The sequence below is a fragment of the Pterocles gutturalis genome, unplaced genomic scaffold (assembly GCF_000699245.1).
Source record: "Pterocles gutturalis isolate BGI_N339 unplaced genomic scaffold, ASM69924v1 scaffold15932, whole genome shotgun sequence".
Lineage (NCBI taxonomy): Eukaryota > Metazoa > Chordata > Aves > Pterocliformes > Pteroclidae > Pterocles > Pterocles gutturalis.
The window spans coordinates 1-26,351 of record NW_010113085.1 but is presented as its reverse complement, the minus strand read 5'-3'; the positions used below and the strand labels follow the sequence as shown (position 1 = coordinate 26,351).

At 38.3% G+C, this 26,351-nt stretch overlaps 1 protein-coding gene across 1 annotated transcript in view; it reads right to left on the bottom strand.

The window, feature by feature from the left end:
* WASF3 (WAS protein family, member 3) overlaps nucleotides 1-22,063 on the bottom strand; it is a 47,953-nt gene extending 25,890 nt beyond the window's left edge. Inside the window, exons 1-2 of the mRNA XM_010074325.1 lie at nucleotides 21,952-22,063; nucleotides 20,329-20,421 (exon numbers count right to left, since the gene is read on the bottom strand). The gene's annotated coding sequence lies outside the window, so the exon portion shown is untranslated. The remainder of the gene's footprint in view (nucleotides 1-20,328; nucleotides 20,422-21,951) is intronic.
* Nucleotides 22,064-26,351: the final 4,288 nt, after the last annotated feature.

The following is a 26,351-nucleotide window of genomic DNA, read 5'->3' as shown; positions in this document are numbered from 1 at the left end:
TTACAGCCCCTGAGTTCAGACCTTGACCTACCCTTGCTTTGACAGGTTTTCAGTCGAAATTATACACTCATCTGACAAGTAAGGGTAAAGACCTCACAGATACAGACTGGGTGAGAATAAGGAAGAAGCTACAATGTGAGGAAGGAGATGGTTTTACATAGGTGGTGTTGAATTACAATCTGAATGAGGTTAAGAGAATGTACTGAACAGGTTTCGGGAGCATGTCAGATGCGGGAAGACATTTATCTGAGAGAATAAAGGTGCAGACAGGAAAAAAAAAAAAAAGAGTTGGCAACAGCAGTTCCACTGCCATCCACATTAGTCTTCCACCTGTTTCAAGTCACACTTCAGCCCCAGCTTATTACTAGATGAGCTATTCATTGTGATACTCTGTCATTGTATTAAACACATTGGCATTTGGTAAACCATACTCAATTTTACAATACAGAGGTTAAGTAACAACTTCTCTTTGCTTCTATCCTAAAATAAATGTAAAACATAAGACAAATAAGTTATTTTTTTCAAAAATTGTATCAGTTCAGAACACTGGGACCAATCATAGCTTATCACTTTCTGACATTATTTTAGCCCAGTTAAATACGCAATACAGCCACAGACTTACAGCTAGGATAAGAAGGTCCAACTCCTCTCCCTGTGTGGAGCCACCTATGCCCAGCACAGCTGGCTTGAAACCACTCGCTGCATCTGACAAGAGACAATGGATCCAGAAAGATGCTATGCTGCCTATATATAACTGTCTGCACCAAAGACGTACGGGACATTAGCACCAGACCAGAAAAACAGGAGCAGAAGTCAAAGGGGGAGGAAGAAAGTGAAGAGGGTGAGACACTGCTTAACATCCCACTCAATTAACTCATATGCTGGACACAGACCACACACAGCTGCTGGCAGGACTGAACTCTGACTGGAGCGCAGCCACTGCTCTCCAAACCCTACAGGCATCAACAACTGCACTGTTAACTCAATTCCATGCACACTCTGAAAGGACTGGACATCAGAAGCTTGAACTAGCTTAGATCAGCCCTTTAGAAGTTCACATTAGGTGTGCTGCCTCAGTGTTCTCGCCTTTCTTTTTCTTCTCCCCCCCCCTATAAATTGCACAACTGCCTCTTGTTTTAAAATTAGAAGGCACTTCTAGCAATATACAGTTATTGCTGTAGAGGCAAGTGAGGTACAGAAAAAGATAATGGAAGCACTTCTGCTTTTCTTTCTATGAAAGATACTGCGGTTCTGGCAGTATCGCTCCAGGTCAGCTCAGACCACCTTCCTCTGTGCAACAGCTGTTAAACTGCATGTAAGAAGTTCAACATTGCCTTGCCAAGCCAGATTAAAAAAAAATAAAAAATCAAGTAGAAAGCAGATGTACCATAACAAACATGAAAGATAACAAACATAATGTACAATCTTTCCAAACAATAGCAGAGCATGACTATAATAAGAGACAAGCCGGGTTTTCAAGTATTGAGCAACTGGCAAAAACCTCAAAGCACCAGCTGTTCCCCAAACCTGCCTTTTGCCCTTTCACATGCCCAAAAAGGCACTGTAACTTACCCTAGCACTAAAAATATGTAGCTGAATTTCATAGTTCTTAACAATACTAGAGTTTTTTTACATATTCCTTAATACTACAAAACAAATGCCAATTCACTATGCAGCCCCTCTTACTTGTGAATGTTTCCTTATTACATTTTCTCAATGACATTGTTCAATCCTTTTTTTTAAACTCTTAAGAGGTTTCTTCTCATATCCTCTAGCAAAATGTAACAAAGCTGAACACTTTTACCATGAAAAAGTTTTCCATACATACATGCTAAATTCTCCTATGATAATATATTCTATTATTTTCAGGGAGATTTAGAACTTTTCATTGATGAATGTCACAGACCTCTACATAAGAGGAGAAACTACCATAACCTCTTTCTACGGAGAAGAAAAACAAGAGTGGATTGAACACGCAGCTTGTCAGAAATAATGTACCAGATGGGATTCCATTCAAAATTAAACACCTAAATTCATATGACTACCTATACACAAATTCAGTGTCTGTGTCCCTCTTGAGAGCTCAGCAGACACCTAGAAAGCAACTAAATCACTACATACAAGAACAAGACTGTGAGCTCAAACACCTCACGTACACATGGCTCTGCTATGCACCCACCTACGTGTAGGTGGCTGAATCCAGACCTCAATTCCACCTTATCAAAATCAGAGAAACTCTGTAGTTTTCCTTACCTTTAGCCCACAATGTCTGCAGACAGTTAAGCATTCCCATACCTAACGCCCTAACACTCAATTCAGCATGCTAAATTTCCATCTCTGAATGGCACTCAACTTGGTAATATTTTCCTCTTCAAGTTTGTAACACTAGATACTTTGCCATCGCCCCACCTTCAAAGTTCATCTATGTGCTAAATAGGAAGAGAAGGGAAAGCAGGAAGATGGAAAGACCCCAAACATAGTTTTGGAGATGCTCTCCATGTTTTTCCATGGAGTCACTATTATCACAGATCTCTGTTCTCCAAAGGCCCCTCATCTTTCACTGCAAGGCACAAAGAAAGGGCTCCATGGACGGCAGACACTGCTATCCCCTCTTATCTCAAGGGAAAGAAAGGCATACACATGCCTTTAGTCATGTCCCCTTCTAGTTTTAATTTGTCCTAAATGAGGACGACCGTGAATCCGATGTTTAGGAACCTTTCCTACTTATCTGTGAATGTCATTTACTTCTTTATCAGTAATGGCAACTTAAAAATTAACTGTAACGAACAGATGATCTGAAAATCATTATTTTAAGTTTGCGATCCATATAGTGTTATTCTTCTGTACTTTTTAAAGGTGGTTTTTTTTTTATAATGGCTTCATTTTAACCAAAGTTTGAATCAATATACTGCAAAAGAACATAAAATATTTAGCCATCAATTACTGTATATCACTGCTCCAACACCCCAGAATTATTTGATATCAAAAAGCATCTAAACAAAACTATCTGCAACTAGTTTTTATAGCATCCTCTAGTCATCCTAGTTCTATCAAATATGCACTTAATCTCTCAGCCAACAAATATCAAAACAAAATAAAGGTTTACTAAAAATCAAAATTACACTAAGTTCTAAGTGCTAATGAAGCACTATTCGATATCCCAGTTTAAGGGACAGTGTACTTATTTTATTAGTTGGTACACAGGGTTTTTTCCTGCTTCCTCTAATTTTTAATGCAACTCTCAATTTTGATACTGTGTTTGCTGAAGCAAGGGCAGACATTTCTTAGAAGCATGCACACAGTCCAATAGAATTCTGTTCCTTAAGGATAACTAAAAATCAAGAACAATTTTTCTTCTTATCCCCAGCAAACCACAGCTTTCAAGAAGACAATACATGTGAAATGAAATACCTAGAAAATGTTCAACTGAAAATAATAGCTAAAATTTAATATATAGCCAACTCTGTCAATGTCATTTCCACAGATCTTCCTCCTGATTGCCAGATCCACCTGAAAGGCATGACAATCAAGGCTGGAAAAAAACCTGTTTTTTTTCTTCTTAGCATTAGACCACCACTTCTGACCTTCCTCTCACATCATACCAACCTGAGTATAAGCGATGATGAAACGGGCACAGAAATCCCTAAAGCAATTTTGTTTCTTTAATAGAACTTATTTTAATGTCTGTTGCAATGAGCATTTCTGAATATTCACCAACTTAGAGGGTTATTTTCCTTCCTTATTTGGGCACGTTTTTGCCTATGCTGAGCTCTTCAGGGCAGATTTTATGGTCCAGTAACATTATGAAGGAAATCAAGCCATTAAGCAATGACAAGAGAAAGGACAAAGGAGGGGATGGTGTTTGGTTTTGTTTATTTACAACCTAAATATATTTTATGAGCCAACCTTCCACATCTCCAAAAACCCCATGAGAAGCATAGCAAAAATTTGGGATCAGTAGTTACCCATGCTAACAGTGTGGGCCTGGAACACAAAAAGTTTACAGAACCATTAAAAAGTCAACATATTAATTCAGAAATTCCCTTCATTTAAAAAGTTGTAAGAGAAAAAAAGTAAATGGATCTCCACGTCACTGAACATTTACATTTGCAATTAACAAATTTAGTTCACATTAGAATTTCACACTAACATTAACTCCAAAGAAGCATATGCAAGATGACATTCACTAATGCAGGAAAAAAAAAAGTCCTGAGAATTATTTAACCTGAAATTAAGTAGCTTTTCTTTCCATGAAAGTACAGATTGTAATATAAAGAGGTTTTAAAATATCATCAACAACTCTGAAGACAAGTAAGAAAACAAAGCCTTATTTTCTCTGAAGCTTGCTGGACAATTTTTTTGCTTGTGTTCTAAAACACCATCTTTGCATTACCTGTTGACTGTGGTTCAAGAAGATATTTGTGCATCTGCCCAATAACAGCTATTACAGCGCCAAAGGTCTCATCAACTTCCACTTAAGTACTTGCATCTATAGTTCACTGCTTAATAAGCGTGCCTCAATGAACAAGACTGAAGGATTGCTTTAAAGAAGTTACTGCTTTAAATTTTTTCTTCCCAATAGAAGTTAAATATTCCAAAACTACAATCCCAACACTAACTTTTCTCCATCACATCTTTCCCCAGCAGTTTCCAATTACATAAAAATCTTATCATTATGAAGTACAGACAGATTATTATAAAGTTTCATCTCCTACTCCAAAATAAAGGATCATACACATCTCATCCAATTAAATGGCTTCATAATTGTTAAAGGAAGAAATAAAGATGTTTCTTGCTCTCTGATAATGAAACAAACATACAACCAGTAGCGTAACTGAGGTTACTGCATTATTTTACCTCCATTTCTGGGTATACAACTGTAGATCTTTTCCAGCCCAACTAAAACATATCTATAGAACACAGATCAAACCTATGAAATATAATTTTTTTCCTGTATTAAGTTCTCATTGTCCAAATTAACAGACTTTGCAATTTATATTCACAACATTTTGTCACATTGCCCAATATGCAAAAAACTTTGCCAGTTAATTAGTTTGGATTTTTTTTACCCCTCTATGACTTAAACTTCTCTACTTTCTAAAGATGCTTTATGATTATTATAAAAATACAGGAAAACATGTACACACTATATTTTTCATGTTGAAGTACTCTAAAAAAAACAAACCAGTAACCATTTACTAAATTTCATCACTCCATTTCTTCATAGGATAAACTTTCCACAGTACATATGTGAATATCCCTCAGCTAGTTTTAACCTTCCTTCTTTTTCTCATGCTTCTATCTTTCCTCTGAAAGCTGAGATATTTGTTTGGTTATGTCACCTTATTCTGATTCACCTTCTCACAACAGCTTACTGCACTACAGTAGTAGTAGTTTTAGGCTTTAAGCATCTCGTGTTCAAGTAGCCATCTTGAATCGGATGTCAGATCACTGTTCTTGAAAAATCTTTTCATTAAAAGAAACAAAAAAAAGAACAAAAACACCGAGGTGCCACTGAACCTATTTGTTAAGCTCTTAAATAAGATCTCTTCTTCACTTAACACATTTTTAACTTCCTTAGTACACTTAATGTTACTAAACTATCTGTAAACACAGTTTTGCTTGCCTGAGATCTAAAATAGGTTCACAGATTGCACAATACAATAGCTTGCTGGACTAAATCCAATCCCTCTACCAGCACTGGATTCTCCCACTGTTGTGTACTCATCCTGTAGCAGACCACAGATGATCCAGGACACCTTCACACATGACTAGAGTCCCTCATTTCTAGATCATAAGCTGTCTTCTCTGTAACTAAAACCTTGTTCATTAAGCCAGAACACTATCACACTTCATCTCAAAAGAAATAAGGCTCAAGAGTACTAAAGAAATTAAATTGATTAAATACGTGGTATACCTGTTGCTGTAAAGGAAAAAAACAAAACAAAACAATAATCAAAAACAAACAGGGGGGGAAAAAGTATATGAAGACCAGGGACTGAAAAACTCCAGAAAAATGTATACCAAAGCTGTTACTGAATTCAAACAAGCAAATTCAAATTGGGTTTAACAGAACAATATTACCTGACACTGTGCTTAAGGCTAAAAGGTGGCTAGTCACACCAATGTAGCACGCTGATTAGGAAAAAAAGTTGATTTGTGCCCTGTGTGGGTCCTAGTCCAGACTGACGACCATTAAAATTACTAATTGCTCTATATAAAATCACATTTTCTTTTCTGTCTTCTTTCCATATCTATGTGGATAATGTATCCATGTGCAATGATGACAACTCACATTGTTGCTTTCTGCTGAACAAACAGTGACCAGTTTAAAGTATCGACAAAAGATGCGGACATGTTAATCAGGTTCTCAGCGTGATGGCTGCTCACCCTGCTCCCAGACCCTTCCAGATGGCTGTGTGAAAGGGATGGCAAGATGGGGAAGAAGGCATATTCCATACTGTTCGTAACATCTGTTCAACTGCCTTTATATGTTAAAAAAGAAACAACCCTTACTGGCACTATCAATTTTACTATTTCAACCTAATACTACTAGACTAACACCAAATACACTGTAAATGTTATGAGTGCACATGAGAGAGGAAAAATGTCTTCAAGCCACACAAGAGCATTTGCTTACTTTTTGCTATCTCAAGAATGGACTTGTTCCAATAAACAAGTACTTACGCTGCACTGAAAATGCATTTTTTTTCATATGACCTTTCTTCAAATCTGTATTATGCTTCCAGAACTTATTATAGTCCTTTCTGCTATTCAAGCAAACACGACTGAATGGAGTCACCATTTGTTTCCTTTTAGTTTTATTTGTTTGTCTTTACTGAAAAGATACACACTATGCACTTGTTGGAGCTTGTTTAAACTCTATTTGAACAGTTTTGCACAGCAATTCAAAAATATTCTCCGTGTGCCTGTAACAGCTACAGTGGTAGCTTTCTGGTTTTTAAGCAGAGTTGAAAAAAGAAATAAAAAGATAAATATCTTACTACAGCAGACAGTCTACCTCTCAAATAACATTTACCCTTTAAAAATACCATCTCTTGAAAAAAAACACTCAGCCAGAACAAGAAGGAACTCAGCAAGGAGTTAAGAATGAAAAGGAAGCAGCACTTTGTCCCGCAGCACAGGAAAAAGACTTTGATCGATCATCCCCCCTTTTGTAGCATCTTGACATCTGCAAACCATACGGCTGCTGAATTATTCATCTCTTTCTACTTTGAATAACCAATGATTATACAAACGAAAATTTAGAAGAACTTACACATCAATTGGAAAAATGGCATCCTGTAAAATCTAATTTTGTTTTACCTTTAGGACCTAAATGGTAACATCCAGCAAGGGGTATAAACTGGATGAGGTCAAAAGGAGCAAAATAACAAAGCAGAGAGCTAGTTGTAACACCAAGCCAATTAGGTCAGGAACAGACCACCAGCAGCAGGTCAAAATGTTTCCAGATGTCATCAGGATTGGATCTCAGATTTGAGTTGGTTGTGTAGAGCCACACAGTTCTCACCCTCCATAGCCCAACTCAGCAGCCCAGAAATCTGAGAAAATGCCTACAGGCCACTTTTCCAACAACCAGCACAAGTACTGCTTTGTATCAGCTAAGATGAATCTAGCCTTAAAGTAAAATCATGGTTCAAACATCCTGCTGTGCACTTCCAACACTAGTGATTCCCACCTATTTAGTACCTCTTAATTTTTCTAGCATAGTAATACCACAGGGCAATAAGATTTAAAGAATGACAAAACCTAGAGAACTGCTATTTAATAAATACTATTACTGAACTAGCAATCAACCATATCAGGACACTTCCCACGTAAGGGAAGTCTCTTTCCTGTTCACCACCCGCCTATTCCAGGATCTTTTTGGACTATGGTCCAAAAAGCATCATTGCAAACACAAATTCCTTCTTTATCCATCTAACAAATAAAGTAAGAGGGCACAGAGTAGCTTTTCATTTCCCTATTTACTATACACTACTGGGAGACTATTTCAAGTGTGATTCTTTCAATATGGGCTCTTGAATGATGGCCTTACATCTTATAGTGCTTACTTTAAATCTTTTTTTGGATATCTCATACACATTCTCTAATAGCTTCTTTTGAGTTATGGAAAGTCACATTTTATCTGCATTACAGAAATGGAGTATTTCTGTAACACAAGATTCATTACCATGTGTTATTTTACACTATAGACAATTTGATGCTGGAACAACTTGTAACAGAACATTAGAAGTCTGTAACCATAAACAAGCCTTTTTCCTTAACGTTCAGGCTACAATGATGCACAAAGAGCATTTGGAGACCATTTTGGGGTACATTTGTCCCAGCCTTCCTCCTTCACAAACAGTGTTACCAGCAGCAAATGCCTTGATTATTTAAAGAAAATGCAAGTTGCAGCTAGGCTTGCTGACTTACATTGATCCCACTTAACAAAGCCTTGCTGGATTTAAAGTGCTCGAAATAACCGTCTGGGTCACAGCCCATGTGACAAAGGCAGCCCCGGTGAGGCCTCAAGAGCCCGCCTGCAGTGAGAACATGCCATTCAGGTCCTCAAATGACCTCAAGCTAAACCAGAAGCGAATTCAGTAGTTTGTGTCTGAGAACTCCAATTAACCCTACATCAGGGAGAAAAGTACAAAAGAGATGAAGTATCCACTTCATTACAATAATATCCATTTTGTGGCAATACAGTGTTCCTTATTTCCCTTATCATCTAATTTACCAATAAAATACTTTCAGAACAGCATTTTTCAGAAGAAAAAAAAAGTGTTCTTAACCCTGTTTCCCCACAACAATTGAGCTAAAATGTAAAATGCCACAGTGAAGTGTTTTATTTTCTCATAGTTCAGTTAATCCAAAATCCAAAATGTCATAGGGAAGTGTTAAGTTTTCCTATACTTCTTCACCAAAAACTTCCAAAAAATTATATGCATACACATATATACACAAGTACAGTTTGTGTACATATATACTTGATATAAACACAGAGATATATACACTTTTTTTATATGCAACACTCTGCGATGGTGGAAGAGATAAACAACACAGGTCAAACTGAAAAAGAAAAAGACTTTGTACCATGACAATTCCACATTAATCTTTGCCTCCACTCCCACTTCTCACCAGGCCAGACAGACCTTCCTACCGGAAAACAACTGCAAAGATGCTTCATCAGGCTACCACAGTGTATCACAATCCCTAAAATACCCTGCAGTCAAGCAACTACAATGTCTATCTGAACAACCAGGTTCTTGAGACAGTGGCAGAAGCTTCCTGGCACATGTCCCCAGCACACAGCCCATGTAGATTTACGTTAATACAAAATAAACAAACATCCCTAAAATTCCTTAAGGGAGAGATTCCCACCCACCCTGACATGGAATTTTTTAGGAAACTCAGGATTTCCCTAATTCTTCCAATTATGAAGCTACCACCAACACTGCACTTTCCCTATATATCAGAAACCTGGAAATGGCAGCTAGTCTGTGTGTGGAAAAACACAGATTTATTTTGGGTGCATTTTAAGGAAAAACTGAACAGAACATTTGGTTTTGAATCCAACAGCTGAGTCTAAGTGAATCAACATAAAAATTCCCAACTATTTTCATCCTGAGCCAAGCACACCATCTGTTCCCATGAAGTCCATCTTCTGGTGGCTACCATACTACAGCGTATCACGAAGTGCCAGGCAATCAAGGACTGGTGCATAAATCAAGACAGAAACTATGAGTGATAGAATGCAACACTCAAGACAGCAGGAAAAAAAAAAAAAAAAAAAAAAAAGAAAAAACCCACCACCTAAAAAAATACCACAAAGCACAAATAGCCTTATTAAGTCCCAGCACTAATGAAGTCAGGTAATCTACAGCTTTGTGTGTCACCTTGGTGTCTAAGTAGGGCTGAGCTCTGATTAGAGGTTTTCCCAGAGTGGGGATGCTTTTCATCTCTCTCCTACTGCTGGTGTTCGGTAACTTGAACACTAATTCCTCTCTACCAGGTAACCTTCTGTAACCTTCCTTTCTCTCTTCCACATGGTTACTGTCTTCAAGTTCATCACAGAAACCATTAATGTTTGATACACATGAAATTAACAATTCATAATTTTGCAGTTCATAAAATAAAACAGCAATAGTTACAGATGGCACAGCAGAACATGTAAGTAGTAGAGGAGTTCCATGTACCCCTACAACTGAATCACAAGCAAGTGACACGGCATCCAACAGAAACCACAATGGATGGTATCCCTATTCCTGGCATTATTGATACTAAAGACATCTTTTAAATTAAGTTACATGGACAGATATCCATTTATACCTTTCATTGGGAACAGAATACCAAGAGAAATAAAACTGCAGTAAAAAGGAAACCTGAATACACTTCATGTATCTAATATTTTATTAACATATGAAACACATCAAGACTGAAAGCAGCTGCATCTCCCCAAATACAAAACATCACTTTCCCTTGGTGTTTCTGGCTGGTTTGTGACAGATCTTCCTTTCTACTACAATCTCAAATTCAGATGTCAAAGTTCTACCCACAATTCACTTCCTAATAATTCAATGTATAATCCTTGTCCCAGTCTTCATTTATTTTGTTTTAGGTTCTTTGCTTTGTTTTTTTGGTTTTGGTTGGTAGGTTGCTTTTTTTTTTTTTTTTTTTTGGGGGGGGGGGGGGCCGGTGTTGTGTTCTGTTGTTTTGGGGGGTTTGTTTTCTTTTTGGGGTTCTTTTTGTTTTTTAATGAAGCCGAAAAGGAATGTCAGGCACTGGCATTAGTAAAAGTAACATGTTTTGATATAGTGCTGTAGGCTTACAAAACCTTATTTGCAGCATTAAAGAGATTTCCTCATTACACATACAGTAACTCCCATTATGAGACAAAAAAGCTACTATAAACCATAGTAGGTCTCAGACTGAATACAGCAGTTAGCCTTCTCTAAAAATCCCCTTTCAAGATTTGAAGGCTGAAAAGCTGTGTTCCATGAAATCTGGCATTGTATCAACAGATCTCCATGGAGCTGGCAGGGTAGAAGTGCTCCAGAAACCAGCTTCAAGGAAAAAAAAGCCTTCTTACCATATATAATCGATCACTAAGAAGAGGCTTAATCAACTTTTTTCCCCTCAGTTAAAATCATCAAATCTCAGCTAAGATTACTGGGGGTGCAGAGGTTACCACTGATAACACTAAGTAATTTTTAAAGTCTGTTTTCGTCCAGCATTTAAAATCAGTGCATTTAAATATCCTTTGTGGAATCTTTTTTTAAACACAAGTCTTTCTGTCTTTCTTCAAGACATATATGTATATGTGTCTTGAAAATGTAAACATAGCTTTTTAAGAGTCTATGAAATTTCAGAACTGTCAGAAGTATCATATTGATTTACTATCTCTATAATTCTCCTCTTTCAGTCAATGCCAAGTGCAGGTGAATGTCAAGGTGTGGGTGAGTTGGGAGGATAATAAAAGCAGAACTGAACAGAATACATGGAGTCCACAAGAAAGAGAGCAGCACCATCCATCAGTGGTTTTCCATTTGTGGACTTTCGGGAATGGTCAAAGACTTCAAAAGGCATTAGGAACAGTAACTAAGGTTAAAGACTTCATTAACAAGTTCTGTAGTACAACAGGAACAGAGAGACCTGCAGAGCAGAATAGCCGGTGCTGATAATCTTGTGCCCATCTCGTATTCTTTTGTTTTGGTAGGGAAGCAGGGATATTTGTTCCAAACTAGCTCTCACATGGTCTCATGGCCCATTAGATGCTGAACACAGTCAGGTATGCTCCTAGAGAGCACCTTTTGATTTTAGATTTATCGGAAAAGAGTTCATATACTCTACAACTGTGGAATATGCATCATAAACTCCTGGATCCAAACTAAGCCAATAGCATAACGCACCCTAAAATGCCTGTTGTCTTGGCAGGTTTTAATTCACTACATAAAGGCTGGAAAAGAACAGTTTTATTTTAGTTTGATTTTTTTGAGGACAAGGAGGAGGAAAAGAGGCAAATACTGGTTGAAAAATAAACAATCATCCTAAGGCTGAAAACCTGTCACACAGTCTTTTTTAATTAAGGCTCCCTCCAGTATTTACAAATGAAGGCTCCATGGGAAAAGAGGGAATAAAGACAATCTACACACAACAGTCAGAGCTTCATCTATTCTGTCCTTCCCTACAATGCACTCAGCCACCCAACACTTGGGGAAGGGTTCTCATCTTCCCCACTAGCTGGCCAGTCAACCAGATACCAAATTCCTGGCAATACAGCCAACTAAAATGCACTGAAGGAGGAACAGACTGCCTAAGCCTAGCAAGGTTGCAACTACAAAACAGCATCAGAAAGACTATTACAAGAAGGTTGCATAATACCTTTGTTACTACAGTATCTGTACACCTAGACATTAAGTTTACTCTCCAAACTTCAGAAAGGCAAGAAGCAGCATCTCAGTTATACAGTTAAGAGGCACAAAGCTACCTGATGACACTGTCAGGCACACAGGGCCTGTAGAAGGATCAGGAGTTGGACCTAGGTCACACCAATACTTAGAAACAACCGCTTGAACCACAAGATGAGTTATGTTTCCTCATCAGAAGCAAAACCCAGTTATTGCCTTAGGATCCACTCCACTTAAAGCTGTGCTTCTTTTAAGACAGCTGTAAGCCAACCACTCCTTGATTTAATAAATCAGTTCCTTTCCCCATTCCTTGTTTCAACATTTCTGCTATTATAACTGCTGCTCCTGGCTGAGATGCTTCCAGGACTGGAATCAGGTTGGAAGTGAGCAAAAACTTAATCCAGAGGAAAGAAGAAGTCAAAGCAGCTTATGGAATTACAGCCCTTATAGCTGAGACCACACAAGTGATAGTGAGAGCACTCAATCTGCCTCAGCATAAAGAAAAAAAAAAAGCAAACAGCAATTCAAGCTAACCTTCCTTTTCATACTGAAACAGGACAGAGGAATTCAAAAGACTAGTTACACCTTTTAGTTGCGTAGGTGAATAGCAAGCTAAGCACAAGTGACTACCCTAAGCGTGATAACTAGCCCTGAAAGATTAGTAACTGCTTTTTACAAGAAATTGCATCAATATTGTCATAGAAAGAGGATTTAAGTCTAGTCACAGAATTATCGAATATCCTGACTCGGAAGGGACCCATGAGGATCATCAAGTGCAACTCCTGACTCCACACCAGGCAGCCTAAAAGTTAAATCAAATACCTAAGAGTGTTGTCCAAATGCTTCTTGAATCCCAGGCGGCTTGTGGCCATGACTACTTCCCTGCAGAACTTGTTCCAGTGCTTGACTGCCCTCCCAGTGAAGAACTTTTCCTAATATCTAATCTGAACTTCCCCTGATGCAGCTTTAAGTCATTCCCTCGTGTGTCCTGTCACCGGACACCAGAGAGACAAGATCAGCACCTCCCTTTCCGCTCACACATGAGGAAGTTTCAGACAGTGATGAGGTCATCCCTTGGCATCCTCTTCTCCCAAGCTGAACAAACCTAGTATATTCAGCTGCTCCTCATAAGTCATGCCCTCTAGTCCTAGTCCATCTTATTGGTAGGAATACAGACCTATGACACTAAAGAGCCCAGAGCTGTTGCAATTTTCTGTCACCCCCTGCTACCACATTTCCCAAAATCACATATGACTCCCAGCAAGCTCTGACAAGGTCAACAAAAATTTTACTGAATAGAAGAAAACAGATATTTCTTACATGCATTTATTCCTCAGGCTCACAAAGGCATCTGTCATGTCCCAAAGACACGACATCTCATGTACACATTACAAATTCTGTATACCTTGTTAGCCATATAAATGGTTAATGCCCGCATCATTTCCATTTTTTCCATAAAAATATGGTTTTGGTGAATGCTAACTTGGTATACATTGATTTCTGTGGTTTGTTTACAAAGAAAAAAATAGCAAAAACCCATAAATATTTAAGACCGAATTAATTCTAAAACCATGAAGTATTAAAGGATATTTTTTTAATAACGGTATAGTACTCTGAAAGAGGAGGGCAGACAAACTCAGGAAAAAAACCTGTTATCCTCTTCTCAGGAAGAAGTCACCAATCTGATGAACGCTACCATCACATCTCAAGAAAAGCAGTTGCTCTTCGCTCCTGGTAAATTGGGAAGGTCCTTTTTTCCTTTTCCAACAAAGTAAGACAAAATCAAGGAGAAACCACTGAAAAAAAAAAAAAAGGAACCTAGTCTTTCTATGTTTTCGATCTAACAAGTCTTAATTCTTGCAATTCATAGACAACAGAAAATTTCTTTACTTGTTTCCCATTACTTTAACAATAAAAAAAAACAGGGAACCTTAAAGATCATGAAGTTCCAACCCCCCTGCCATGGGTAGGGACACCTCCCACTAGACCAGGTTGCTCAAAGCCTCATCCAGCCTGGCCTTGAACACCTCCAGGGATGGGGCATCCACAGCTTCCCTGGGCAACCTGTTCCTGTGCCTCACCACCCTCATAGTAAAAAACTTCTTTCTAGTCTAAATCTCCCCTCTTTCAGATTAAAACCATTACCCCTTGTCCTCTCACTACACTCCCTGATAGAGTCCCTCCCCATCTCTCGTGTAGGCTCCTTTTAAGTACTGGAAGGCTGCTATTAGGTCTCCTCGGAGCCTTCTCTTCTCCAGGCTGAACAACCCCAACTCTTTCAGCTTGTCCTCATACAAGAGGTGATCCAGCCCGCTGAACATCTTCATGGCCCTCCTCTGGACCTGCTCCACCAGGTCCATATCCTTCCTGCACTGAGGACTCCAGTCCTAGACAGATTCTAAAGACTGTTTCTTACTCTCAAAAAAAAATAATACAATAACTAAAAGAATGGGACAGAGTAGTTGCTCCTCCCTCTTTCCACTCCCCACAGACTTCCAAAACTCCCCTCCCACCATAAGGGTAAAATATCTTATGCAAATACTGTGTTCTTATTTGAATGTGAAAATTCCTCAGACAGGCCCCATATGTCAACTCTTTCCAAAAACCCTGAGGACTAAACACAGCTTCTCCTCAAATCATGAGGAAAATGTACCTAGCTAACTAAATGCTGGAAGGCTTCAGATCAGGCAGCTGCCTGCAAAGATTCTCAGTGCCTTTTTTTTGTTTTGTTTTAAAGTATAAGGAGCCATTAATACCTATTTTTAAACTGTTTTAATGCATAGCTGAGGTAGTTACATAAAGAAGCTATGTAGCTGCAAACAGATTAACAAAGTTTAAGGGCAGTCTGTTTAACACTAAATATACAAACTGCACATCTAAAATGAGGAAGCTTTACAAGTTAACATTTTATTTAAAACGTATATGACTGCAATTAATATTTATGAAACATGCTTTAATTTTATTCCTGAAGTTAGAGAGGAAAAGGCAACTATCCAGATCCCGATGATCACTGCAGTCTCTTGTGAACTTAAAGAAAGCAGTTTGAAATTAATTTCAGCACCTGTTTCCAAAATAAATTCTTTTCCCCACTCTGGTTCCACAATGGTTAGTCCTGAAGCTTGCTGTGAGTTTGCTTCAAAATATTTTGCATGATGTACCAAAACACTTTCAAAATTGTTCTGACATTAAATTGTTTTTAACAAAAAAGCCTCCTAGAAGTAGATGTTAATTCTTAACACCAGTGAGTAGATTTTGAACCTAGACACACAAGTGAAAACAGGGAAAAAAATTAAATCTTAGAATGCTGTTGTCCAGGATGATTTTTTTTTTTCTTTAAACAGAAACAAAGAAAAACGCAGAACTCTGAAGTGAGCTTAATATAAATTTGCCTCCATCCTACCACTGTTGTTGCTCTTATCCTGGTGATAAAATATTCTCCTGTGAAATGCAATTATCAGTTTAAATCACATTGAACTCACAAGATCCCATGATCCAAGAGGAACAGATTTCTTGACTAAGGCTGTAATCAAAAAGAGGACTGCTATTGCCACCTCTGCGATGAGGCTCCAGGAGGCAATACTGTGTTTGTTGGCACCCTGCCTGAAGCTATTTGAGAATCACAAACTGAGTAAAACTTGTGCAACTTCATTGGAGACCAGAGTTTTTGTGAAGTGACAGGGTAACACTAGGCAAAAACTCACTGACTGATTCTCAAAGACTGTCCTTTAAAGTATCCACGATTACACGGATCTTCCGTACACCCCACCAAATTATGCAACAAACCTATCAATACTTACACTCCCCTTAACTACACTTTAGTCAATGTAATCTACAGAGACTACAAGCTGCGTTTATGGAAAAAAAATCAAGCTATTAGAGACTAAACTACACACAGTGCAAGAAGCAATTTAACAACATCAGTTAAATTTAGAAGCTGATCTAGTTAATCATTGCACAGGCAACCAAGATTTAAACCTCCTCTTCAGGCAGATCCCTACACATAATCCATACACGAGCTGCATAATTCAGAAAGGAAGTTACTCATGCCAATCATAGAAAAGTTCAGAGAAGAGGCCAATGACTTCATTTATTTGCAGTATTGAAGTAGCACTGAATATCCTACAGTCCCAGGCTGTGATAATGAAGAATATTTCTGTGTGTTTTCATATCACTATCTTGAAAACATGACGGGCATGCTAAGGCTCTCACAGCACAGATGCCAGCTTTACCAAATTACTCTTCCTTGTATATTAACATTAAACCCGCTTTGCCAGGCTGCAATTTAAAAATATAAAGTCCCTCAACTCCATGCAGTCAAGTCCAAAACATAAATAAGTGCACACTGAATAGAGTTTAACCCAAGACGGGCAGGAGTTGAGCCAAAATATTCAGCCTCTTTAGTATCAAAATCAGACAGAAAACAAGAAAAGCTCATAGAAAATGCATGTACCTCTTAATTAAGATCAGAATCTGTGATCAGACTTCTCTATCATGTTTTAAGTCTCCCCAAACCAGGTCCAAATCATTTTGGCTTTACCATTTGTAACACAAGGATTCTAGGATATTTTCTGCTCTCTCATAGGCCTTTTTTCTCCCCAGGAGACCATTTGGGAAACATTGACCTACTTCTCCCTCCATCCACTGCTGTGTAATTAGTGATCTTCAGCTTTTGGCTGTCTGAGTAGTCCAAAAACCTTCCACCATACTCCCGAAGACTACTTGTCTACTGCCCAACCTACCTTGCACTCTCACTCTCTCCTATTCTGAAAATCTTCTTTCCTTCACAGTAAAAATGTAGTGTTCTGAAGAAAATTTGGAGGAAACTTTTCTTAACAATTTGTTTTAAATCAAGAATTTAAGTTACTAAATCTTTCTATAAATTTGTCAGCCACAAAGGATACAGGTTATATGACTATAGAGTCATAGTACAGGCAAAAGTCTGTGCAAATAAATTTGGTTTAACCCCGACTAAAAGTATCCAAGTTGCTTTCACAATAAAAGTATTTCTAAAGACTGGTACAGTCCTATCCACACAGCAATCAGAAACATAATTTTAACATCTTTCTTCAAAACATATAATTGAAAATGCAACATTTTTATATGCCAAACCAACTACAAACATGTATTTCTTAGAATCGCTTGTATGTGATGACAAAGTTGTTCTTCAGCCAGTCTAGCGAATTCACATTTAGGGCTGGTAAGCATCAGCGTCTTTTTTCAAGCCCTGCATTTGGCACTTCCTTCCAGACTACACACTCTCTAACTTTCTTTGTGGTGCAGAATAGGATTACAATGGAAGTTCAGAAAAGCCAGTGCGTGCTACTTACAATAGTTGTGTTTTGAGCACCGTGACAACTTTTGGGGGCAGTTAGATGAGCAAAACACTCTAGGAAATCCATAGAAGCAAGAAAAGACCAGGCTCAATTATAATCCAAGTGACTTAATTTGAAACGAAAACACCTTGCTAGGCACACAAAACAGACAAATTAAGCCATTTAAATTTTTAATTATGACTTCAGTGAAATTCTCTGAAGCAGAAATTTAAAAATAAAAATACTAAATTTCTGTAGAAATCAATCATTATTTTAAATACAAGATTATTTTATTGACCAGGTAGAGTTTCCAAATTGTATATCCTACTAGAATGTTTGTGATATATGAATGATCACCGTTCAACCAAAAGTTATAATTTATGCTTATTAAAATTAGTTTAACATTTTTTAAAAAAATCAAAAGTTGATTATTTTCAAGTGTGTTTAGCATTCTGTCTCTAAATACCCTTCAGCTACATTAAACTCCAGACTATTAAACACTAGATACATTTCAATTCAACTCTACATGAAGGTTGTGCTTACCCTGCACAAAGAAACAGAAAATATTTTATAACACTACACAGAGTATGAACAGCAAATATCTCAAAATAAATTTTAAAGTTGTATGAATAAATACAACCAAGGTAAAATATTCCTAAATCTCAGTTCTTATTTCTGTAACAATCTCTACAACCTCCCATGAATAAAAGCAATCAATGATGTTTCCATGCAGCATGAAATACAACTGAAACATAACAGTGCCCTAACAAGTGCTAAGCTTATAACATAAAAAAAAATAAACATTGGAAGTTAAAATATGACAGCTGTGACTTTTTTAATCCCAAAAGCAGGAGAAGAGGTCTGTAAAACCAGCTACTAGAGACATCATAAATCTGGGGGCCAGACACTGGAGAGATCAGGGGTCTTAAAGTCAGCTACTGCAGTGACCACAGATATGGATTAACTACTGGAGAGTCCCTTGCACACGTGTTCCACGTGTGTGCACATCTATGTGACAACAGGATATATATATTAAGAGGACTAAATCTCACTGTTTCATTAAATAAGCAATATGTTAATTAATAATCTAGTAGTGAAGCATATTATCAGTCTTTTATACGCCCATTTGGCTTACCAAATTTTTTGCAGACCACTTTTCCCAACACACTTCCTCCACCTTTGAAATTTAAAGCAAGTGATTCGTTTTCCAAACAATTTCAGTTTACAACCATCAAGTTACCTTACCACTTAATGGGAATTGAGGGAGGGGCAGAAGAGGGAAAGAAAGGGTTTTCTTTCATCTCCCTCCTTCAAAGGCTGTTGTCATAACTTTCACACTTCTGTGTGCATCATACTGCTTCCTGATCCCTTCATCCCTCAAAATCAAGTTTCTTACTTGATATTGTGAAGGCATGCGTACCTAAGTCTTACAGAACTGAGTTTTTCCTAACTTAAGGTGCAATCACTTTCAAAACACATATGCTGATAAGCATCTTGAATAGCATCAAGCATATCATCAGAACTCAAAATTAAAACAAGCAGATGTGAATCTCAGCTGAGGGGACAAAGTGTGCCAAAGGATCATAGCCAGGGTTACAGCCAGAGTCAGCTCTAGGACATAGGCAAAATCAGCAGTATTCTAAAGCACTGCTGCAAACTTTGCTTTCTTCAGAGACCTCAAAGCAAGGCTGGCTGCGATTTCTGCCAAAGGCAGCACTGCAGTGAACAACGCAGGAAGAAAGCGGTCTTTCCTAGCAGTAGCTAATACTACTTTTAACCTCATTTTCTCTGAAGGAAGAACAAAACTGCTCTCCAGCTTCTTCCCCTCCTCAAAAGGTTTCTCTTTCCCACTGCAGAAGCAGACAATCTGCAGCCTCCTGAAATAAGAGTTACAATAAACACCTTTATTTATTCTAACAAAATTGTCCGCAATTGGGCAGTAGCCTTTCATCACCATCACCCAGTGTGGTCCATATCTTCTATCACACAGTGAAGGAAGCACTGCACAGCTGTTCTCATACTCTTCCACCACACAAGAGATATTCCTCATCTAGAAGTCTGTGGTGTGCATGTCGCAGCTGAGACAGACTGAGGGGCAGGGGGATTTTTCCCCACAAAGCTAGTTTAATATCAATAAATATAAATCTTTTAATATCCATTGCACTCTGAGGCAAACAGTCAAACATTCAACCTAGTTTAAATCTCTCAGACGACACATCAGCAAAGTACAGATTATAGAGGGCAAAAGTAATTAACAGATGCAAATTTACAAATCCAATATCTCATGAACAACCATGAATAAAGTAAAATTGTTTCTGTTTTCTACATAACAAGATTAGTGTTTAAATTTTATTAGTCTCCTGGGCTATCAGTGCTTTTGACATTTGTTTCAGTGCCTAATACAGCATATCTTCAACATTACAAAAATATAAACGTCTTTCCCAATGCTAACTCAAAACCTTCTGGACAGTTTCTAAACTTCACTATTGGTCTTCGATTTAAGGACTTACCACAGTTTTCAAAGCTATTTGTAATAGATTCACACAAATCCAAAGTAAGTGACAAGGTATGTTCAGTAAGAGCTCCCTTGGACAACTTACCATTTAAAAAAGGGAGCAGAGAATATCCTTTCTGTTCACAAGTTTGAGAAGACAGCTGTTCTGTAACTTGCTAGCACACTCAGGTGGCTCTCTCTGCAAACAAAGACAAATTTCAACTTAGCTTTTCAATAACAGAATAAAGATCTGCATTTAAAAAAATCAGGTTCAGTGATCAGTTTAAAAAACTTATTAAAACGTGTGAGTAGAATCTAGACATACTTTTAACTGTTTTGAGCTAGACATTTCATGTTACAGCTTACATTTTTTCAAGGTAAGAAAATAGCTTGGGTTATTTTATAATCAATGCCCATTTTTTACTAGAAATGTCTGCAGAGAAGGTAACATTTACCAACTTAAAAGACTGTGGGGATGGAAAAATGTGAGATAATGGCTTATAGTAAAGCATAGTAAAACACCAGGTTTGAGTCCCTCTGAGATACTTTACAGTAAATGAAATATTACTAAACACAAACCCACTAAACCAAGACAAACACTGAAAAAAAGCAAAGAGAATCTCTTGTAAAAATTAAGTATTGAGATGTTTCCATGAAAACATCACAGATCCTACTTCCAAGAGTCTGACTTATAGATTACTTATTCTGACTTATAGATGAACACTTAGTCATACGCTAGGTTTTTATAAATTAGGTTTCTGTGGTTAAGACATAGCTGCGCTTTCTGCAAGAACTGTACAAAGATGATCTCTAAACTAGCTCACTTGATCATAAGAGACTAATATTACAGCCATATTTTTAAAGGCTGCTCCTATACACTCCTTGATGGAAAATTATTAGACATTTTAAACAAAAACCTACAAGAGAAAAAAGACCTCTGTTTCAAGGACACATTTATAAAATGGGATTTATAACAAAGCCAAAATATCTAGAAGAGCAAGACACTGTTAAAAGTCACCACTCACAGATTTCTCAAAGGCAAGACATCAGTGTCCTAGACAACACCTCTTGTTCACTGTCACCACTCTAAGTTTCCTTCATCCTCCTTCAAAATATGAGAGCTTTAACATCACGGTGCCCCCACCTCAATTCCAGTATGCATTGGTGCAGTTGCCACCTATTCCAAACATAATATTGCCCTCTGGAGAGCTCATTACCAAGACTGACCAGTTGGGCAAGGTCTTGGTCCTCATTTAAGTATTTACATGCTTACAGAAGGAACTGCTATGAAGTTACATATTATAAAAGGCTCAGGTACATATAGTTCATTCACACTCAAGAGGTCTCCCCATCTTAACACCAGAAGAGGTGTACTATAGGGGGAAGAAGGTGCCTTCCAAATGCAGCTTCACAGTCCTGACTAAAATTATATCAGACAGGATCCTATTAACCTAAGCGACTTGAACCTACAGTGATTTATTCCAGTATAGCTGTGGATCAAGAAACAGTAAATCTGCTTTAGAGCAATTAGCACTAAACTGGAAAACACTACAGAATAGATGTCAGAGCACTAGCCTAGTACAAGGTGACTGGAACTTCAGACAGAACTCAAACCCTCTAGTGCTATCAGGGTGGCAGAGGATCTATTTACACCCTACACTAGCCTCAGCAAAGGCACCTTATGAGGTTCTCAGTTCCCCACGTTAGCTACGCATTCCTGCCCACACACTGCAGTTGACTGCTTCCATCAGTCACATCAACACAACTTACGTAGTGCAGCGCTACACATACGAGATCACTGAATCCATCCTGTGATGAAAGAACTCTCCACTCAGGTCAGCTATGTGTGACCTACAAAGGGATGGGGAGGAAGCCGATAACTATAGCATGGACAGCGAGGACAAGACTCTGGAAAAGTTTTCATGGTGGAATGCAATCAGCTATCCCAACATGTATTCCAGGGGTTAGTATAAATCCTTATGTGGTTAGCTAAAGACATCAAGACATGGTCAATGTCAAGCAGTTTTATATCTTTTTTGAAGGAGATTTTTCTGATTTTTTTTTAAAAGTAAAATAGTTTTAAAAACCAGGATAAACCAGAGGAGAAATGCTGGAATCTCTCACTACATGTTCTGCATTTAAGATACATAGTTATGATTTAAAAAAAAATTGTAGATGCATGCAACATGAGACACAGAAAATATATTTCAGTACACCATTAACAATCCAGCAATATCCATCTACTGGCAAAACTGTGAATATACCCTCTCCTTGGAATAGATTTCTTCTCTCCCATAAAATCTTCAAGAGGAAAGAAATCCCAACAAAAGTAATTATAAAAAGATTCTTACTCATTACCAAGTACATCACTGGCTTTTGACAAATGCTCCTTTTGACTCATACTTGCTAAATTACAGAAGGTACTTAACAGTTTCAGTAGGACAGGATTTTAGAGATGCAGAAGGTATACAACAGACTTCTGGTTAGAAACATATCTAGCTGAATTTTGTTTAAAATCAAAGTTTTAAAACTTTCTGAACAGCACTCCTAGAAATTAGGAGACTGTATGCAAGCAATTTGGAGAACAAGCTATAGGGCACACAGAGGATTACTTCAGCAATCCACATGGGAAAAAAAAAAAAAAACAACGGATTTAATGCAAAACATAACTTTTATACAGATTGAGGATTACAAGTATCCAAATGGTAGGTCATCATCAAAATGGTGGAAAAAGGGTTTTAAAGTCTGCTTTCTCAGGTGGGGGCAGGGATTTTAAAACATGGTTTCATACATGCAGACCCAAAGCTTACTACTGTAGTTTGAATTAAAAAGTAACTGCTTTGTCAATGCATACATACAAAAAACAAAGCTGTTTATACCTTCCACACTAATTTGTCTTATTAACTTCCTGCATGCATTCAATCTTAAAAGCACAAAACTAAAATCTTGGAAACTACTATAACTCTACAGCAGACATTTGGAAAACCCAGACCATTTCTGGAGTCTTCAAAGAGCAGAACCACACATCAATCAGTGGTTAGGTCCCACTTGGTCTTATATACTTCTACACTGGGTTGGGAGGCTTTTCTGTAAAAGAGCCATAGAATCAATTACTGGGAACCAAGGGGTCTCTTGGTGGCCCATCCTAACCAGTGTTCATGAGATTGATCAAGACTGCTAGAAAGTTTATCTTTAAACTACACTTGATCCAGATCCCAGTCTTAAACTTGGGCAGATAACAGAAGCAGCATAAACAAAGACACAGCAGCTTGTGTTTCCCAAGTAATGTTTAACTTAAGATTCAATTGCTGTTGTCTAGCCCAAACTCTGAACCTCCACAGATATCCAGAAATGCAGACCTAGTTAGGACATACACCCTCCTTAAAGCGTGGAGAGCAACCTGCCCTCTGCCAAGCCTTCAAAGGACAATTTCCTACTCCGTATCTTTCCAAGAACCACTTTGATGGTCGGACACACTCAGTGTGTCCTCTGACAACAATTCCTTCCAAACGAGTTTAAACTCTTGGATTAAAGCACAGGCAGACAATAAAGTAAAAATACCAACCTGTTCTGGAGTACCTGGTATCCAATTCATTCTCACTCACTGGATTACAGTACAAATATTCACAGCTTCACTGAGTGTAGCAGTCCTTCAGTATTGGATATGGGAGATCTATTTAAACTGAACACTGACAAAATTCTAAAATTATTGTGGAATTTATTTGAGGTAAACACTTGATCTTCAGATTTTTTTGCAGCCTGTCAAGCCTGTGAGCCAGCCAGTAATAGCACTGGTTTGTCAGGACATTCTTGGCTCATAAGAAGCATGTTAGCATTGACCAGTCCCCACACATCTCACCTCTTTGGTACCTCAACAGTAAGAGGCTTGCCCAGGACAACATCCTTCCTTAATGGCCACCACTGATTCTTTACTGCAAGTTAAGCCACGTGCAAAGATAAGGCTATGCCACGAATTACTAGTACCAACCACAACGGGCAGGAAGTGGCTCTTTCACTCTTCCACTTTTGATCTAAAAAGAAAAGATTCTCCAACCACTGACACAGAAATAAATCCAGTACCTCTCAGAAGGAACAAATTTCAGCTGGGATGTAAACATTAAAAAGTTTTCATACACTTGAAAAGGTTTGCTGGCAGCATTTACTGCCCCTAAATCTTCACAAGTAACAATTCTAATCTCACACTACAAGTCTTCTGTACTATCAGCCTGCTCATTCTCCCAATATAGCCCAGCACTCTTCTCCAGAAGTTTGATGTATAGATTTTTACAGAAAGGCAAAGAGCTCCTCCTAGCCCCACTCCCAGTGCCCAGAGACATCTCTCTAGTGCTTTACTTAAAGGAATGCTGCTGGCTTTACGTGAAAGTGGAGATCCACCTGAGTAACAATGGACAGCAGACAGAGCCTCTATAATTTCAGTTGTTGCCCACCCAGCCAGGGGTTGCATTACATAGCATAGTTTGTCAGTTAATAAGATGTAAGAACATGCTTCTTAAAATAAAAAAGGTCTTTTACGTTCTGCTTTCTGGACCATTCAACCTCATTCCTTGTGGCTGACAGATACTGCTAACAAAGCATGACCATCTAGCACCACAGACAGAAAGAAAACCTGGGGGCTCATTAAAGGCAATAGTCCAAGGCTAGATGGGAAAAACAGAGGTACAGGCTTTTAAGTTAAATACTTCACTAAAGAAAATGGCTATGGTGACATAAGCAACACAAAAACACTGTCAGATAGCTACCAGTCAGCATTCAAAACAAATAGTGGACTTCACCCTGACCTAAACAAAAGTTAAGGTTTTTCTTTAGCTCAAACTTCTCCATAAGTAGAAGTGGGTCTTGCAGTTTGTAGCCTACTGCTTCATACCCTTAGAGAAAAGTGGCAGAATAAGGGAAGCATTAATCAGCACAGGACACAGAATTCCACTGAAAAGTGTTGGTCAAAAATATCACATGTATGCACATATACCACTAAAATGAGACACCGAACTGCTAAGATTGATAAATGAAATTTAGTAGGCTTCAGAATATCTAAGAAAAAAGGCAAATTAAACAGAACTGATTTAATTGTTAAAAAGGGAAAAGATACCACATCTATACAGAAGTGCAACAAGGAAGGAAGCAGCAGCAAGGTCGTACTCAATGGTACCTTGCTCAGCACTGCCATAGCTGACAGCCAGCTTCAATTCCACAGAATCAGAATGCAGATGGTCACAGTCTAGATCGGGAAAGCAGCTGCTCTCCCCAGCACACCCCATCCAGGGGCAAGACATATTTTTACATCTGGATCTAGCTGAAAGTAACCACTCACATCACTCTACAGCTAATTCAGCTTGGAAGTGAAAGAGAAATGGAAAAATAGAAAAGCATTCAGATTCAACATCTGGAAAACAGGAGGCACATCCTTCACCCTAGCGGACAGAAGGATGCTTTGTGGTATAGACCTGGGCTCACGGAAAAATCTCACTTTCCCTATAATTATGTTCTCCCCAGAAGCCAACATCCTTTGTTCAGAAACCCACGTGAGACATGAAGCTTGCTTCCTTTGCAAACTTCTCTATGATCCCTTAAAAGGCTTCTTCAAGTACATTAGCAGCAAGAGAAGGTCTAAAGAAAACACTGGACCAATACCTGTTGAAGATGGCCATTTGACTAATACCAATGAAAAAGTGGAGGCATTCAATGCATTTTTTGCCTCAGTCTTTAATAACACTGATAGACCTTGGGCTGCCCAGTCCCCTGAGTCAGAGGACCATGAGTGTGGGAACAGTGACTTTCCATTTGTGGACACTGAAATTGTAAGGCACCAGCTGTATCAGCTGAATGTTCACAAGTCCAGGGGGCCTGATGGGATTCATCCCAGAATACTGCAGGAGCTAGCGGATGCTATGTCAGGGCCCCTCTCCATCATCTACCAAAAGTCCTGGGAGTGTGGGGAGGTCCCTGCTGAGTGTTATTGGGGAGCTAGCCAGTGTTATTCCAGTCTACACAAAGGGCGTGAGGGAAGACCCAGGGAGCTACAGAGCTGTTAATCTGACCTCAGTTCCTGGGAAAATTACGGAGCAGATTATACTGAGTACTGCTGAAAGGCATTTAAAGAATAATGCAATC